This window comes from Lepidochelys kempii, chromosome 1 (assembly GCF_965140265.1).
Source record: "Lepidochelys kempii isolate rLepKem1 chromosome 1, rLepKem1.hap2, whole genome shotgun sequence".
Lineage (NCBI taxonomy): Eukaryota > Metazoa > Chordata > Testudines > Cheloniidae > Lepidochelys > Lepidochelys kempii.
Window position 1 is genome coordinate 210,732,098 of NC_133256.1, and position 17,050 is coordinate 210,749,147.

Consider the following 17,050-nt stretch of genomic DNA (forward strand, 5'->3'; position numbering starts at 1 on the left):
CGTAAATACCTTGCAGTGCCAACAAAAAAGTGCCATGCGAATGCCTGTTCTCACTTTCAGGTGACATTGTAAATAAGAAGCGGGCAGCATTATCTCCCATAAATGTAAACAAACTTGTTTCTCTTCATGATTGGCTGAAGAAGTAGGACTGAATAGACTTGGAGGCTCTAAAGTTTTACATTGTGTTGTTTTTGAGTGCAGTTATATAACAAAAAAATTTACATTTTTAAGTTGCACTTTCATGACAAAGAGATTGCACTAGTGTGCTTGTATGAGGTGAACTGAAAAATACTATTTATTTTGTTTATCATTTTTTACAGTGCAAATATTTGTAATAAAAATAATAATATAAATGTACACTTTGTATTCTGTGTTGTAATTGAAACCAATATATTTGAAAATGTAGGAAAACATCCAAAAATATTTAATAAATTTCAATTGGTATTCTATTGTTTAACAATGTGATTAATTAATCACTGTTAATTTTTGAGGTAATCACATGAATTAACTGCGATTAATCGACAGCCCTAATACACACACACACACACGTGCGCACAGGCAAGTATAGTAACAAAATCATTCAGAAGCAGCTCAATAGTGTTAATAAAATCATAGAATCATAGAATCATAGAATATCAGGGTTGGAAGGGACCCCAGAAGGTCATCTAGTCCAACCCCCTGCTCAAAGCAGGACCAATTCCCAGTTAAATCATCCCAGCCAGGGCTTTGTCAAGCCTGAACTTAAAAACCTCTAAGGAAGGAGATTCTACCACCTCCCTAGGTAACGCATTCCAGTGTTTCACCACCCTCTTAGTGAAAAAGTTTTTCCTAATATCCAATCTAAACCTCCCCCACTGCAACTTGAGACCATTACTCCTCGTTCTGTCATCTGCTACCATTGAGAACAGTCTAGAGCCATCCTCTTTGGAACCCCCTTTCAGGTAGTTGAAAGCAGCTATCAAATCCCCCCTCATTCTTCTCTTCTGCAGGCTAAACAATCCCAGCTCCCTCAGCCTCTCCTCATAAGTCATGTGTTCCAGACCCCTAATCATTTTTGTTGCCCTTCGCTGGACTCTCTCCAATTTATCCACATCCTTCTTGTAGTGTGGGGCCCAAAACTGGACACAGTACTCCAGATGAGGCCTCACCAATGTCGAATAGAGGGGAACGATCACGTCCCTCGATCTGCTCGCTATGCCCCTACTTATACATCCCAAAATGCCATTGGCCTTCTTGGCAACAAGGGCACACTGCTGACTCATATCCAGCTTCTCGTCCACTGTCACCCCTAGGTCCTTTTCCGCAGAACTGCTGCCTAGCCATTCGGTCCCTAGTCTGTAGCTGTGCATTGGGTTCTTCCGTCCTAAGTGCAGGACCCTGCACTTATCCTTATTGAACCTCATCAGATTTCTTTTGGCCCAATCCTCCAATTTGTCTAGGTCCTTCTGTATCCTATCCCTCCCCTCCAGCGTATCTACCACTCCTCCCAGTTTAGTATCATCCGCAAATTTGCTGAGAGAGTGCAATCCACACCATCCTCCAGATCATTTATGAAGATATTGAACAAAACTGGCCCCAGGACCGACCCTTGGGGCACTCCACTTGATACTGGCTGCCAACTAGATATGGAGCCATTGATCACTAGCCGTTGAGCCCGACAATCTAGCCAGCTTTCTACCCACCTTATAGTGCATTCATCCAGCCCATACTTCCTTAACTTGCTGACAAGAATACTGTGGGAGACCATGTCAAAAGCTTTGCTAAAGTCAAGAAACAATACATCCACTGCTTTCCCTTCATCCACAGAACCAGTAATCTCATCATAAAAGGCGATTAGATTAGTCAGGCATGACCTTCCCTTGGTGAATCCATGCTGGCTGTTCCTGATCACTTTCCTCTCCTCTAAGTGCTTCAGGATTGATTCTTTGAGGACCTGCTCCATGATTTTTCCAGGGACTGAAGTGAGGCTGACTGGCCTGTAGTTCCCAGGATCCTCCTTCTTCCCTTTTTTAAAGATTGGCACTACATTAGCCTTTTTCCAGTCATCCGAGACTTCCCCGGTTCGCCACGAGTTTTCAAAGATAATGGCCAATGGCTCTGCAATCACAGCCGCCAATTCCTTCAGCACTCTCGGATGCAACTCGTCCGGCCCCATGGACTTGTGCACGTCCAGCTTTTCTAAATAGTCCCTAACCACCTCTATCTCCACAGAGGGCTGGCCATCTCTTCCCCATTTTGTGATGCCCAGCGCAGCAGTCTGGGAGCTGACCTTGTTAGTGAAAACAGAGGCAAAAAAAGCATTGAGTACATTAGCTTTTTCCACATCCTCTGTCACTAGGTTGCCTCCCTCATTCAGTAAGGGGCCCACACATTCCTTGGCTTTCTTCTTGTTGCCAACATACCTGAAGAAACCCTTCTTGTTACTCTTGACATCTCTGGCTAGCTGCAGCTCCAGGTGCGATTTGGCCCTCCTGATATCATTCCTACATGCCCGAGCAATATTTTTATACTCTTCCCTGGTCATATGTCCAACCTTCCACTTCTTGTAAGCTTCTTTTTTATGTTTAAGATCCGCTAGGATTTCACCATTAAGCCAAGCTGGTCGCCTGCCATATTTACTATTCTTTCGACTCATCGGGATGGTTTGTCCCTGTAACCTCAACAGGGATTCCTTGAAATACAGCCAGCTCTCCTGGACTCCTTTCCCCTTCAAGTTAGTCCCCCAGGGGATCCTGGCCATCCGTTCCCTGAGGGAGTCGACGTCTGCTTTCCTGAAGTCCAGGGTCCGTATCCTGCTGCTTACCTTTCTTCCCTGCGTCAGGATCCTGAACTCAACCAACTCATGGTCACTGCCTCCCAGATTCCATTCCATGCTCTTCTTACTACATTCTGTTGCACACCAGAAGCAACTACAACAAACTACAACAGTACACTGTCATTATCAGGAGGGTGCCCTCTGCTCATTGAGAAGGAAATGGCAGCCCTCTGCTTATTGGGAAGGGCGCTTTGTACACTGCAGCTCTTGCCATTCTGGATTTGAGTCAACAGGTTAGTGAAAGGGAGAGCCCAGAGCCAGGGGGAAGAGGGCATTCGCCTCACCTGAGCTCGTTGCTGCAGGGAGCCAAGAAAGTAGATTTAAAAACAAAAATCTGCTAGCCAGCACCCTTCCCCACCCCTGAGTTTGATTTCTGAAAACAGGTGGGCAGCTAACCCCAGGCCAAGGCAGGAGAAGGAGTAAAGGGGAGCCGAAATCAAGCTAGCTCCACCTTTGATCCTGGAGTAAGGGCTTCATCCCTGGAGGCATGGTGCCCCTGCCCCATTGGGGCACATGGCCCTGTCTCATCCCACCCCATCTTCCATCTGTGCAGCTCTCCTCACTGGCTAACTTGCCTCTCCCACTCTGCCTACTTCATTAGCCATCTTTCTTTGCATCACAAAGAACATATCTGGATAAAACAAGCCCTGGCTAATGTGCAGCTCTCTCCGAAGTGTATCTGGCTTTAGCAAAGTATTTAATTAGCCTCCAGAAATTACTTTTCTTCACCTGCAGATTATAGTGATCTTAGCCCAAGAAGCCCTGGAGTGTGATTCCTTCCAAGGACATGCTCAGTTGAGACATAATGACATTGACTTGGTGTGCAAAAGAATGTAGTAAGAAGAACATGGAATGGATTTTATTAATAGTATTGAGCTGCTTCTGAATGATTTTGTGATTATATATATTGGTGACTTCTTTCTCTGAATGTCACTGTAATTTGCAGTGAAAGTCGCTAGATTTGTCACTGGTCAGTTTGACACTTATTTTTTCACTAGGGAAACCAAAAAGTCACTAAACCTAATGACAAAGTAGCTACACACTTCCCTACCGGGCCCCATAGCCCACAAGCAGGACCAGGAAAAACCCTGAGCATTTAAAGTGATAGCTTACAATTTCAATTCAGTTTTCAATGCACTACAGTTGTAACTAGGGTGACCAGGTGTCTGGTTTTCAACCAGAACACCCAGTAGAAAAGGGACCCTGGTGGTTCCGGTCAGCACCATGGACTGGGCACATACAAGTCTGGTCGGCAGTGCTGCGGCACTAAGGCAGGCTAGTCTCTACCTGTCCTGGCTCTGCGCTGCGCCCCGGAAGGGGCCAGGAGGTCTGGCTCCTAGGCAGGGGTGCTACCCAAGCACCAGCTGCGCACTCCCACTGGCTGGGAACCTGTGGACGAGAGCCTGCCACGCCTCCGATTAGGAGCCAGACCTGCTGGCCACTTCTGGGGCACACTGCGGAGCCAGGACAGGCAGAAAGCCTGCCTTAGCACCCCCCACTGAGTTGCTGACCAGGAGCCACCGGAGGTAAGTCTGTGCCCCAACCCCAAGCTCCAACCCCCTGCCCCAGCCCTGAGCCCCCCCAAACCCATGGCCCCCTCCTGCACCCCAGAGCCTGCAGCCCCAGATGGAGCCCTCACCCCCCTTCACCCCAACTCCTTGCCACAGCCCAGAGCTACCTCCCACACCCTGAACCCCGCTGCCACATCCCACAGCCTGGAGCCCCCTCCTGCATCCCAAACCCCTCATCTCTGGCCCTACCCCAGAGCCTGCACCCCCAGACAGAGCCCTCACCCCCTCAGGCACCTAACTCCCTGCCCCAGTCTGGAGCTCCCTCACGCACCCTGAACTCCTCATTTCTGGCCCCACCCTGGAGGCCGCACTCCCAATTAGAGCCTTCACCTCCTCACGCACCCCAACCCCCTGCCCCAGTCCAGTGAAAGTGAGTGAGGGTCGGGGAGAGCGAGCCACCAAGGGAGGAGGAATGTAGTCAGCGGGGGGCAGGGTCTTGGGGAAGGGCCAGTGCAGGGGGCGTGGCCTCGGGGAAGGGGCAACCCTAGTTGTAACTAGTGATTTTAATACTTTAATCATGTGAATTGTCCCAGCAGGTTTCAGCAATGCCAATTATATAAAATTTCTTCTAATCAATAAGAGTTTGCATTTCCTCTTGCCTGTTACCCAGACTCTTAGCACTGATGGGAGCCTGGGGTGGCTGGCTGTGACACATAGAGGAGTCTGAGGAAACTCCTCCAGGAGGAAATATGTGACAACGAAGGGAACCAGGGGGCACTCACTGGCTGACATTCACAGTAGAAAAAAATAATTCATTCCTTTTAGAAAGCTAAACTTTACTTAAGCTAAAACTAAAAGGAATCAAATGCCATCTGATGTAGAGCACATGTCATCCAGCAAACCACTGCTCTTCAGGTGGGAGGTAGAGACCCAGTAACTGTGCAGATATTCCATCTCACATTCAAAACATGCTTCCATCCAATAGCGTAATTGGGACCTGTTGTTTTAACAATGTCCCCAAACCATGTTATTGCCTTGGATAGAGTAGAGCAGAAGCAGGTTAGGGCACATGATTAAAAGACAAGTGAGGTTTCAGTATTGTATGATAACATGAACAGGCACATTAGAGCTTAGACACAGACACATTTCCAAAGAGAAGAGTCAGGACGAGAGTATGATGAGTATAAGGAGGATTCTCTCTTGAGGCAGTGGTCCTCACTGTCTGCTATAGACCACCGGACCAGGGGGATGAGGTGGATGAGGCTTTCTTCCGGCAGCTTGCGGAAGCTACTAGATCGCACGCCCTGGTTCTCATGGGTGACTTTAATTTTCCTGATATCTGCTGGGAGAGCAATACAGCGGTCCATAGACAATCCAGGAAGTTTTTGGAAAGCGTAGGGGACAATTTCCTGGTGCAAGTGCTAGAGGAGCCAACTAGGGGGGGGAGCTATTCTTGACCTGCTGCTCACAAACCGGGAAGAATTAGTAGGGGAAGCAAAAGTGGATGGGAATCTGGGAGGCAGTGACCATGAGTTGGTTGAGTTCAGGATCCTGACACAGGGAAGAAAGGTAAGCAGCAGGATACGGACCGGGGACTTCAGGCAAGCAGACTTCGACTCCCTCAGGGAACAGATGGGTAGGATCCCCTGGGGGACTAACATGAAGGGGAAAGGAGTCCAGGAGAGCTGGCTGTATTTCAAGGAATCCCTGTTGAGGTTACAGGGACAAACCATCCCGATGTGTCGAAAGAATAGTAAATATGGCAGGCGACCAGCTTGGCTTAACGGTGAAATCCTAGCGGATCTTAAACATAAAAAAGAAGCTTACAAGAAGTGGAAGGTTGGACATATGACTAGGGAAGAGTATAAAAATATTGCTCGGGCATGTAGGAATGAAATCAGGAGGGCCAAATCGCACCTGGAGCTGCAGCTAGCGAGAGACGTTAAGAGTAACAAGAAGGGTTTCTTCAGGTATGTTGGCAACAAGAAGAAAGCCAAGGAAAGTGTGGGCCCCTTACTGAATGAGGGAGGCAACCTAGTGACAGAGGATGTGGAAAAAGCTAATGTACTCAATGCTTTTTTTGCCTCTGTCTTCACTAACAAGGTCAGCTCCCAGACTGCTGCGCTGGGCATCACAACATGGGGAATAGATGGCCAGCCCTCTGTGGAGAAAGAGGTGGTTAGGGACTATATAGAAAAGCTGGACGTGCACAAGTCCATGGGGCCGGATGAGTTGCATCCGAGAGTGCTAAAGGAACTGGCGGCTGTGATTGCAGAGCCATTGGCCATTATCTTTGAAAACTTGTGGCAAACGGGGGAAGTCCCGGACGACTGGAAAAAGGCTAATGTAGTGCCAATCTTTAAAAAAGGGAAGAAGGAGGATCCTGGGAACTACAGGCCATTCAGCCTCACTTCAGTCCCCGGAAAAATCATGGAGCAGGTCCTCAAAGAATCAATCCTAAAGCACTTACACAAGAGGAAAGTGATCAGGAACAGTCAGCATGGATTCACCAAGGGAAGGTCATGCCTGACTAATCTAATCACCTTCTATGATGAGATTACTGGTTCTGTGGATGAAGGGAAAGCAGTGGATGTATTGTATCTTCACTTTAGCAAAGCTTTTGACATGGTCTCCCACAGTATTCTTGTCAGCAAGTTAAAGAAGTATGGGCTGGATGAATGCACTATAAGGTGGGTAGAAAGTTGGCTAGATTGTCGGGCTCAACGGGTAATGATCAATGGCTCCATGTCTAGTTGGCAGCCGGTGTCAAGTGGAGTGCCCCAGGGGTCGGTCCTGGGGCTGGTTTTGTTCAATATCTTCATAAATGATCTGGAGGATGGTGTGGATTGCACTCTCAGCAAATTTGCGGATGATACTAAACTGGGAGGAGTGGTAGATACGCTGGAGGGGAGGGATAGGATACAGAAGGACCTAGACAAATTGGAGGATTGGGCCAAAAGAAATCTGATGAGGTTCAATAAGGATAAGTGCAGGGTCCTGCACTTAGGACGGAAGAACCTAATGCACAGCTACAGACTAGGGACCGAATGGCTAGGCAGCAGTTCTGCGGAAAAGGACCTAGGGGTGACAGTGGACGAGAAGCTGGATATGAGTCAGCAGTGTGCCCTTGTTGCCAAGAAGGCCAATGGCATTTTGGGATGTATAAGTAGGGGCATAGCGAGCAGATCGAGGGACGTGATCGTTCCCCTCTATTCGACATTGGTGAGGCCTCATCTGGAGTACTGTGTCCAGTTTTGGGCCCCACACTACAAGAAGGATGTGGATAAATTGGAAGGAGTCCAGAGAAGGGCAACAAAAATGATTAGGGGTCTGGAACACATGACTTATGAGGAGAGGCTGAGGGAACTGGGATTGTTGAATCTGCAGAAGAGAAGAATGAGGGGGGATTTGATAGCTGCTTTCAACTACCTGAGAGGTGGATCCAGAGAGGATGGTTCTAGACTATTCTCAGTGGTGGAAGAGGACAGGACAAGGTTTAATGGTCTCAAGTTGCAGTGGGGGAGGTTTAGGTTGGATATTAGGAAAAACTTTTTCACTAGGAGGGTGGTGAAACACTGGAATGCGTTGCCTAGGGAGGTGGTGGAATCTCCTTCCTTAGAAGTTTTTAAGGTCAGGCTTGACAAAGCCCTGGCTGGGCTGATTTATTTGGGGATTAGTCCTGCTCTTGAGCAGGGGGTTGGACTAGATGACCTCCTGAGGTCCCTTCCAACCCTGATATTCTATGATTCTATGATTCCTCTCTGGCCCAGAATTTCTAACAGAACCTGGGAATTGCTTAGTGTTAACACAGGGTCTCCCTAAATCCTGGCCTGGCAACCACAGTTCATCGAAGGGTCTGCCGGCTACACTACATCTGTCAGTGCGCATATTGATTAAATAAAAACCTCAAAACAAAAAAACAAAAGCCACAGTTCCAAAGGAGACAAATCACAGAAACACAAAAACATTCAAACCCTCCACACCCCAGATTCCCTTCCCTCCCTCTACTCCTCTGGGTTATTTTCTAACAAGAATGCACCTCCCCAAGCAAACACAAACGTTTATTGCTGAGTTCTCCAACTGGGGGTTGGGACCCATCAGGGGGTCATGAAGTTATTACATGAGGGGTCACGAGCTGTCAGTCGCCACTGCCAAACCCCACTTTGCCTCCAGCATTTATAATAGTGTTAAATATAAAAAATGTGTTTTTAATTTATAAGGGGTTGTCACACTCAGAAGCTTGCTGTGTGAAAGGGGTCACCAATACAAAAGTTTGAGAACCACCGCTTTATCGCTATGTAAAGCCTGCCATATCATCCCAGGCCCCTTCCCAGCTTCCTCCCATTCTTTGCTTCTCCCATATCAATTGAAGCAAGTACTTTTATATAGCCCTGTGTGGGGTAGGGCAGCCACCTGTCCAGGATTTCCCAGGATCGTCCCTTTTTTGAGGTAGCTGCTCTGGGACATCTGCAAAAGGGTGCTCCAGACACTGCCAACTGGCTAGTTTTATGGAATCAGGCTCACCCCAAACGTCCCAGTTTTTTGAACCTCAGATGTGGTAAACCTAGTGTGGGGTGGAGCGGGAATAACATGGTAATGGGAGGTTGAGGACACTATTATTTAATTGGGGCAACAGAGCAGTCTGTTGGAAATCTCCCTATGAGTGGGGAAAGCTGCAGCTTACTACAGAGCAGATTGTGTCCATTAAAGTTGTTGCCATCTCTTGCAATTATATTTTAAGTCTCATGAATTTGGTGTTTTCCTTAAATCTTTAGCTCCTGGAGTCCTGAGAACACACAAGAATTTCAGCTTTCATTTAAAAAAAGGTTTTCTTTTCTCATAGTTGCAAAGAAGGGCTTGAAAATGTGAACCCGAAAGGCTCAAACACCCAAAGAATCAGAATAAATTTCTTATATATAAAACCTCATGGTTTTTTAATCCACTTGGGAGCCTAACTTATGCTTTATTTGACAATACTGTTATTAGGCTCTGGTTCTCTTTGAAGGTGGTACAGACTCTACCATGCTCAGAGGAAGCTCTAGGAGGCACAATGTCTCTCAGAGGTCAGTTGTGCAGCACAGGGGAAACATGCCTGTTGTAAAGTTTTTTGGATGCAACAGTGTGCTCCTTTTCAGTGGTTGCCCTGTTTTCTCCATTAGGGGGTACTATCAGGGAGCAGTTGCTGCATTCAAAAGAGTGCAATAACTGCAAACATGCATGGCACCTGCATAAGCGGGTAAGAGAGGGAAAGACTCCATGCACCTTCCTCCATTTGTACAATAGTCATGAACAATCTGGTCCTGTGATGGCAGCAGCTGTAAATGGGAAGGGGTGCAATCAGTCTAGGTAAAGCCTCTGCTCTCACTTCATCATGATGGCTTCAAATAGTCTCCTCTAAGGCTGAAACTTCCTATGTTTTGTCTCAGTCCAAAGGTTAATTTTAATTGTTTTTTTTTTGTTTTTGTTTTTTTAGGTTTGAGCTTAATTCATTTTCAGATCAGACATGCAGGAAACAAGCAAACTTTCTTCACTAGGAAAAAAATGACTTTGCATGCAGAAAAACGTAGAAGTGACTAAACCATAAGATGGTGAGTTGTCCTCCTCGGGGAGGATAATGGCACATTAAAATCTGCTTATATATAATAGTGAATAATTGAATTTCAATCAGAGTTGGGTTCCTACATACTTTCGGCTCCTTTAAAACTTGTTGCCTTAAAAACCACACAAGTTACAAGGAATTAAAATTTTGTTTCACAAACAATTTGTACAAAATATTAATGTTAGATTGCTAGGTATCTGCAAAAATTTTTGGAAATCCCAAAAAGAAAAGGAGTACTTGTGGCACCTTAGAGACTAATCAATTTATTTGAGCATGAGCTTTCGTGATCTACAGCTCACTTCATCGGATGCAATGAAGTGAGCTGTAGCTCACGAAAGCTTAAGCTCAAATAAATTGGTTAGTCTCTAAGGTGCCACAAGTACTCCTTTTCTTTTTGCGAATACAGACTAACACGGCTGTTACTCTGAAACCTAGAAATCCCAAAAGCTTCATGAATTTTAACATAATTATTTATCTGCAAATTCACACTAAAAAGTGCCTTATTTATCATTCATCATTCTCCTAATGAAATATTTCAGTCATGCAATCATGGAACAGAAACAATAATATGTGACCAATTGCAAACTAGAAATAGTGAATAGTCAAAGTGAAAAATTCATGAATGACCCACAAGCTGAAAATTATCTGTCCAAATTATTCAGTGAACACTTGGGAAAAATGAACACATTTGAAGGAAATCAGAAACAGTTTGTGAACATTTAACACACAGAAATTAAATGCAAAAAATAGGGGTTGCCAATTTTGGTTGGACATATTCTTGGAGGTTTCATTACATGACATAATCATAGATTATCTTTAATTCCTGGAGACTCCAGGACAATCCTGGAGGGTTGGCAACCCTAAAATCTGTATTAACAGTCAATGCTAGGGAGGAAGCGAAGGTAACTTTTGTATCTAAATATGATCAGGCCTGGGAGGTACCCCTCCTGTCCAAAGTCAGGAATAGTTTCAGATTTGCTTTTGTGAGAAACAGTCAAAACAGCATTAATTCATAGACAAAGAGCCAACTTCTGATCTCAATCATTGAACATAATGGGGTTGCACCAAGGTAAATGGGAGGTACATTTATCACATGATGTTGGATAAAGTGAATTTTCTATAAAAAGAAATTAGTGTTTGCCTTACAGTTGTGTTTTTCTAACTTCTTTCCCTTTCCCCCTCAGTCTTCACATTTCCTTCTATATTTTCAGGAATCTTTTCTTTCATCTTTTCCACCCTCAGTGTTAATTTTTTAAGTACGTGATCTTTAACTTTTCCCTCTAAAACATTCTTCTCCTTCAAAATGTTTTTCTTTTCTGATTTTACCTTTTTTCAGATGTTCCCTCTCTGCCCTCCTTACCCACCTTTATCCCAATCTCTACTAATGATTATCTCTCTAACCCATTGCTCCTTCCAGCACCGGTCTTCTATTCTCTCCCAGAGCACAGGTCTTGCTCAACCTACATATAAAGCTGATGAGAGCGTATTAAAGGGTGAATGGGTGACATAGCTAATTTGAGGGTGTCACCTTCCAAATGTGAGCAAGTTAATTGCCCTGTTAAAATGATGAGCAACCAGAAAATGAAAAGAAAATTGAGTTTTTTGTTTTTGTATAATGTATAAGGAAGGGCTGAAAGGGGTTGTCTTTTTGTTTTGGGGTTGTTTGTTTTTTGTTGTAGCTGTTGTTCTTTTTAGAGTCTTCTTGGGTTTTTTTTTATAGTAGTTTTTTACATTAGAAATTCCGATCTTCTCTTGGAACACCCTACAGATGACTGGCTAACTAGTAGGATGTAGCATCACAGGAAAGGAAAGGAAACCTGAGCAACTGAGATAGCAAAGTATTTTTAGTCAGAATGTTTATTTAAAGCTTTTTTTTGGAGGGAAGGGTGGGTTCTGTTTTTGTTTAACACAAATTTAACTCAAACATCTGCCAAACAGTTTGGTAAAAAGATCTCTTTGTTAACAATTTAACACTACCATCCCTTCAACAACTAAAGGGCAGGAAAGCTTCAATTCAAGTTCTCTGGTCCATCAGATCAGGAAAAGCCAAAGTGGTTATCCCTAGTATTTCTAAGGTAAAGATCAAAGAGATTTAAAAATAAATCAGACACCATAAAAAAGCAAAACATACAACAAAATAAAAATGGAGGTGGGGCATCACAAACACTTGTTTCCCTTTTCAACCCACTTTTAAAGTAAAAGTTAAAGTTCTCAAAGCAATGTGAACTCACCCACATTGTGAAAAATGTCATGGAACATCCAAGGGCTAGACTGAATGAATCTATCTCATTGTGTTCATTTTATATTACTGCCCATTTCTATTTCAGTGGCTCAGGCTGTCACATTCTGTCCCATATGTCCTGCATGTCTTTCAGTTCTCCCAGACACATACAGGGATTTTCTTCGTGGGTCATTTTTTTCTTTTTCGAGTGACTTTCTTCTATTTCTGTCTCTTTCTTGTACCTTTTGTATTTTGTAGGAAGAGTGTCTTGTTTTAAATTTCTCTTCTGTCATAATGTTTACAAGTCCATTCTCCTTGGGTTTCCAATGGGCCGTATGTTTTCTCAGTTCCTATTTCCAATCTGTAATCACTGATACTATATTTCATAAGTTTGCCTGTGTTTTGTTCATTTGACTATAATAAGGTCATCTGTACTGGGCCCGCTAACAATCTACTTTGTTGTAATCTTTCAACTGCTCATACAATAGGCCTGATGCTGTCTTTTTTCTTATTTGGTTTAGTGTGAAGTACAATTTTTAAATGTTGTTTTGTCTCTTGGTCCTGATTGTAAATGTCACTGGGAGCTGGAAGTGATGCTACTGTATACAGGTATGGAGTGTGTACCTATCACATTTTTAGGTGTTTTGTGATTAAAGCTGGTCAAATAATACAAGAAGTGATTTGTAAATAAACATAGTGATTTCCCTCCACTGCTACTGGTGGGGTCATATTATTAATTCTTTACAAATAATCTCCTGTTTCTAAAGTGTCCATCATTTCATCAGGGAACAAAAACACTATAATGTAATTTAGCTGACCAATCACACCCCCTGAATAATGAAGTTCATTCATTTCTCCTCATAAACTATTAGGCAAACAATAAATACAGTCATGGAAGTTCAGATCAGTCGTTGAGTGATTAATGAATAGAAAAAAGTTAAAAAGATAAGATACTCTTGCGGTGACCGAGGAAATGTATGTTGTTTTGACTGCAATGACACCAGAAACAGAATATTCTCTTTTAAAGAGTAACTAGTGGAGACAATCATCTCAGTGCGACGTTTCAGCCATTGTTGGAAACAATACTGTATTAAAAATGGGCCTGATTTTCCTCACTTATATTGGTAGAGCTGCATTTATTTCAGTGGTAATATTCCTGATCAAATATCAGGTCTGTAGCATTTATTTGCAGATCTTCAGATGCAGGTTTACTGGGTTTGGTCCCATATGTTATAATCTTTGGTAAGTACAGGGCCCTGGGTATTTCAAACATATATAAAGTAAAATTGATTGAATGACATTATCTATTCACTTATAATCCTGTACTTCTCTGAAGAGTGAGTGTAAAAATGGCACCTTTGTTCCCTGGTAGTTATTCACTCCTCTGCAGAGGATCAGCACAAGCACTATTTAGTGACTATTTAGGGATTTAGTGAAACTGAAGTAGTACATACACACTTTGTGCTTACCTTCCTAACAGAGATGAATTTCAAGCCCTGTGTCTATTTAGAGTCTTAATTCATGTCTTGAATGACAAAAATAAGTTTTAACAGCTCTTTTCCACATTTTAGCCCTGCAGAGATAGCACAGCTCTGAAAGTGCAAGCTAGGTACTTTTCCATTTTGGGCCTCATCAACAGAATTGTTTACCAAATGCCAATCAATGACCCCTGTGCAAACCCACTGAGGAAAAAAGAGACTGAACAGGAGTTACAGAGGCATCAAGTGAAGGCAATGAGGTTGCAGAGGAGTCAACACAGGCCTAATTTGGCCTGCATAACCTTGTTTACCTGTGATGATGTGGGAGGAGGAAAGAGCCCAGCTTGCCACTTAGCGCCTAGGCTGAGTCTGTTGGGCTGGTGGTTGGAGAGTATATCTGTGTAAACTGAATAGGACTTGTTGGAAAATATAATTAATTAACAGTAACAATACATTTCCATTCCAACAACAAAATTTACCATTTTCTGTTCACAGATTCTAGATTTTGTTCATAGATTCTAAGGCCAGAAGGGACCATTAGATCATTTAGCCTGACCTCCTGTATAACATTCAGCCTGGCAGCTGAATCAGGAGCATGCAATGGAAATATTGTGGGGGGGCTGATCTAGGTTTCTGCCCCCAGCACATCATTCTGTGTGCATTTGTGAGGAGGGGCCAGAGGAGGAAGTGGAGGCAAGAGTGGGATCCTCAGGGGCTGGAGAGGCCACTGCAGTGCCCAGGATCAGTCTGAGGATAGAGTGACCAGGTGTCTGGTTTTGGATCGGAACACCCGGTCAGAAAGGGATCCTGACAGCTCTGGTCAGCACTGCTGACTGGGCCATTGACTGTCCGGTTTGCGGTGGCATATCCGGCTCCTAGCCTTAGGGGTGGCCAGGGAGGGCCACGTGCTGCCCCGCCCGCTGCCTGCAAGGGCAGCTCCCTTTGGCTAGGTCAGGGCAGTGGAGGAACTAGCATGAGCGTGACTCGTGAGCGTTCAGCAGGCAGCTGTTGAGGGGTCGCATGGTGTGCACCTCTTCTGCTGCTGCTTGGTCCTCTTCTCACGCTCTTCATGTGGCTGGGCTCGAGCTCTGGCACGTGCCCTGCAGTGAACCGTGGTCTGTCGCCCCATCACCAGCACCCAGGAGTTTGAGGTATGTATATCCCCATCTCCAAATGCTGGGAATGGGGCTGCACCCCCATCCCCCTCACTGCATCTCTCCCCCGTCCCATGCTGTCCTTCACCCCACACCTTCCCATCCCAGCCCTGTACCCCTTATAGCGTTCTCCCACCCATCCTCTCCACCTTCCAGAGCCACCACCCCCATGTCCCTCACCCCCCACAGCCCTGCACCCCATTTACCTCCATACACTGCTGCACTCCCATTATGTCCCTATACACTCCTGTGCCCCCACATCCTCAAGCACCTGTAGCCTTCTGCCTCTCCCTGCATCCCCATCCACCCCACATACCCCTGACACCCATTCCTCTCTCCTTCACTGCTCCCTCTCATCCCCACCCTGCTCTCGTTCTTGCCCACTTTCCCTCCCCATCCTCTGTCCTCCACCGCCACCCATCTTTTCCCCCCCAGGACCACCCTCCTCCTTTCTGGCTGGGTGATTTAGGCAAAAGTGGAATGAGAATTGTGGCACTGGAAAAGTGTATGAAAAAGTGTCTCTGTGTAGGCAAGAGTGTGCATGCATACTTTGTATGTGTTTAAGAGACTGTGTGTCTTTGTGTAGGGAGGTGTGTGTATTGCCGCATGTGTGTATACCTATATGAATAAAATTAGCATCCTAACTCTTTGACTTTTATTAATTTTGCTGTCTTGCACACAAAAAAATTGATGATGTAAAATATGTGTGTATTCATTTCATAATAAGTTTTTAAACGAGAAGGGAACTCTAAAAGAAATGTATTATTTCTTAAAAAGTGAACGTCGTTGACTAGTAATTGAAGAAGAGCCAATGTATCATAGATTTCTCCCCACCTTTGTTTAGCTACATTATGAACTCTTTGTTGCAGACTCTCTCTTTTTATGTGTAAGTCCAGCACCTACCACCCTGGAGTCCTGATCCTAGTTGGGGTTTCTAAACACTAAACGACAATTGTAATATTAAATAATGTGGAAGTATACGCGTTGGTGCATGCTAGATGTGTACACATGAATACATATGTGTATCTGCATGTAGGTGTGGGAGTCAGTTTCTACAGATTTATTTATCTGGGTATCTGAACAGGTGTGCATTTCTGTGGTTGTGCTCTATGGATTTGTATTTGGGCTCAGGAGTGGGCCTTTAATGGACCCAGTGCAGTTGTGATAATGTGTGGTCCTAATTCCACACATAAAATTACAATAACTTTAGTGAACAAAAAAGATGGAACTGGTTACGAAAAATGGGAAGAGGGGAGGCAAAGAATCATGAAAACCTTTGTGAAATTTAATTTTTTTTAAAATTACCCTTTTTGACTATTTTGCTGCCAGCTCTAGCATCCTGTAACAAATAAAACCTGAACTTAGCATAGTACATCCATCAAAACTATAAATATGCCTGTTAGGACCTAGCAGTGAAAATGAGCACATGAGAGAGGACAGGGAAAAGCAAGCGATGGAGGGAGGGGAGAATGGAGTGAATGGAGGCGGGGCCTTGGGAAGGGGCGGGTCAGGGTCTCAGGGAAGGGGTGGGGCAGTGGGCAGGGCAAGAGTGTTTTCTGGAATTAGAAAGTTGGCAACCCTAGCTGAGGAGCAGGTAAGAAACACACTCCCCACTGCCAAGTCTCACTAGCTCCCATCACTCCCCTTGCAGAGCACCCACCCTGCTCCCCCTCCTATCTCTGAGACCCTGATCCCTCACCTCAACCTGCTGCCCTGATTCTACCCGCTGCCCATTCAGAGCACCTCCACTCCATCCACCCCCCCATTCAAAGCGAGTTTCTGCCACCTCTGCTGCATAACACCGGCTATAACACTTCTCCAAAATAAATTCTTCCAACCAGCTATAAAACTGAGCACATCTGATATTCTGTCACTAAGAAAGGTCAAACACAGTCAGAGCCCAAGAGCAGAGTGCAGACACACACTTTATTGGGAAGCAAAACACGTCTAGTGGACACAATTACTTTTTGAATTTAATCTTTTAATCTGGTGTTGATGAAAGGTGCCAGGGTGACAGTCTGAGACACTAAAGTCCTCCATTGGCCACAAGACAGATATTGGCTCAGCATAGACAGCAGCAGTGAGCTAATCATCATGCTGTCCCTGCGTCGGCTCGGATTAACCACTTGAACGTGTACCCACAGAATCAGGCGGTCTTAAATTTGGGCATCTAGCCCAAGCCGTGCCCTGGGCCAGTGTGGCCACACTGCTATTTTTAGTGTTAGCTTGAGCAGAGCTAGCGTGTTTCTGTTCATCAGTACTGAGAAGCACC

At 44.8% G+C, this 17,050-nt stretch overlaps 1 protein-coding gene across 6 annotated transcripts in view; it reads right to left on the minus strand.

The window, feature by feature from the left end:
* FAM131B (family with sequence similarity 131 member B) overlaps positions 1-17,050 on the minus strand; it is a 116,137-nt gene that overhangs the window by 68,421 nt on the left and 30,666 nt on the right. The gene's annotated exons all lie outside the window — the stretch shown is intronic.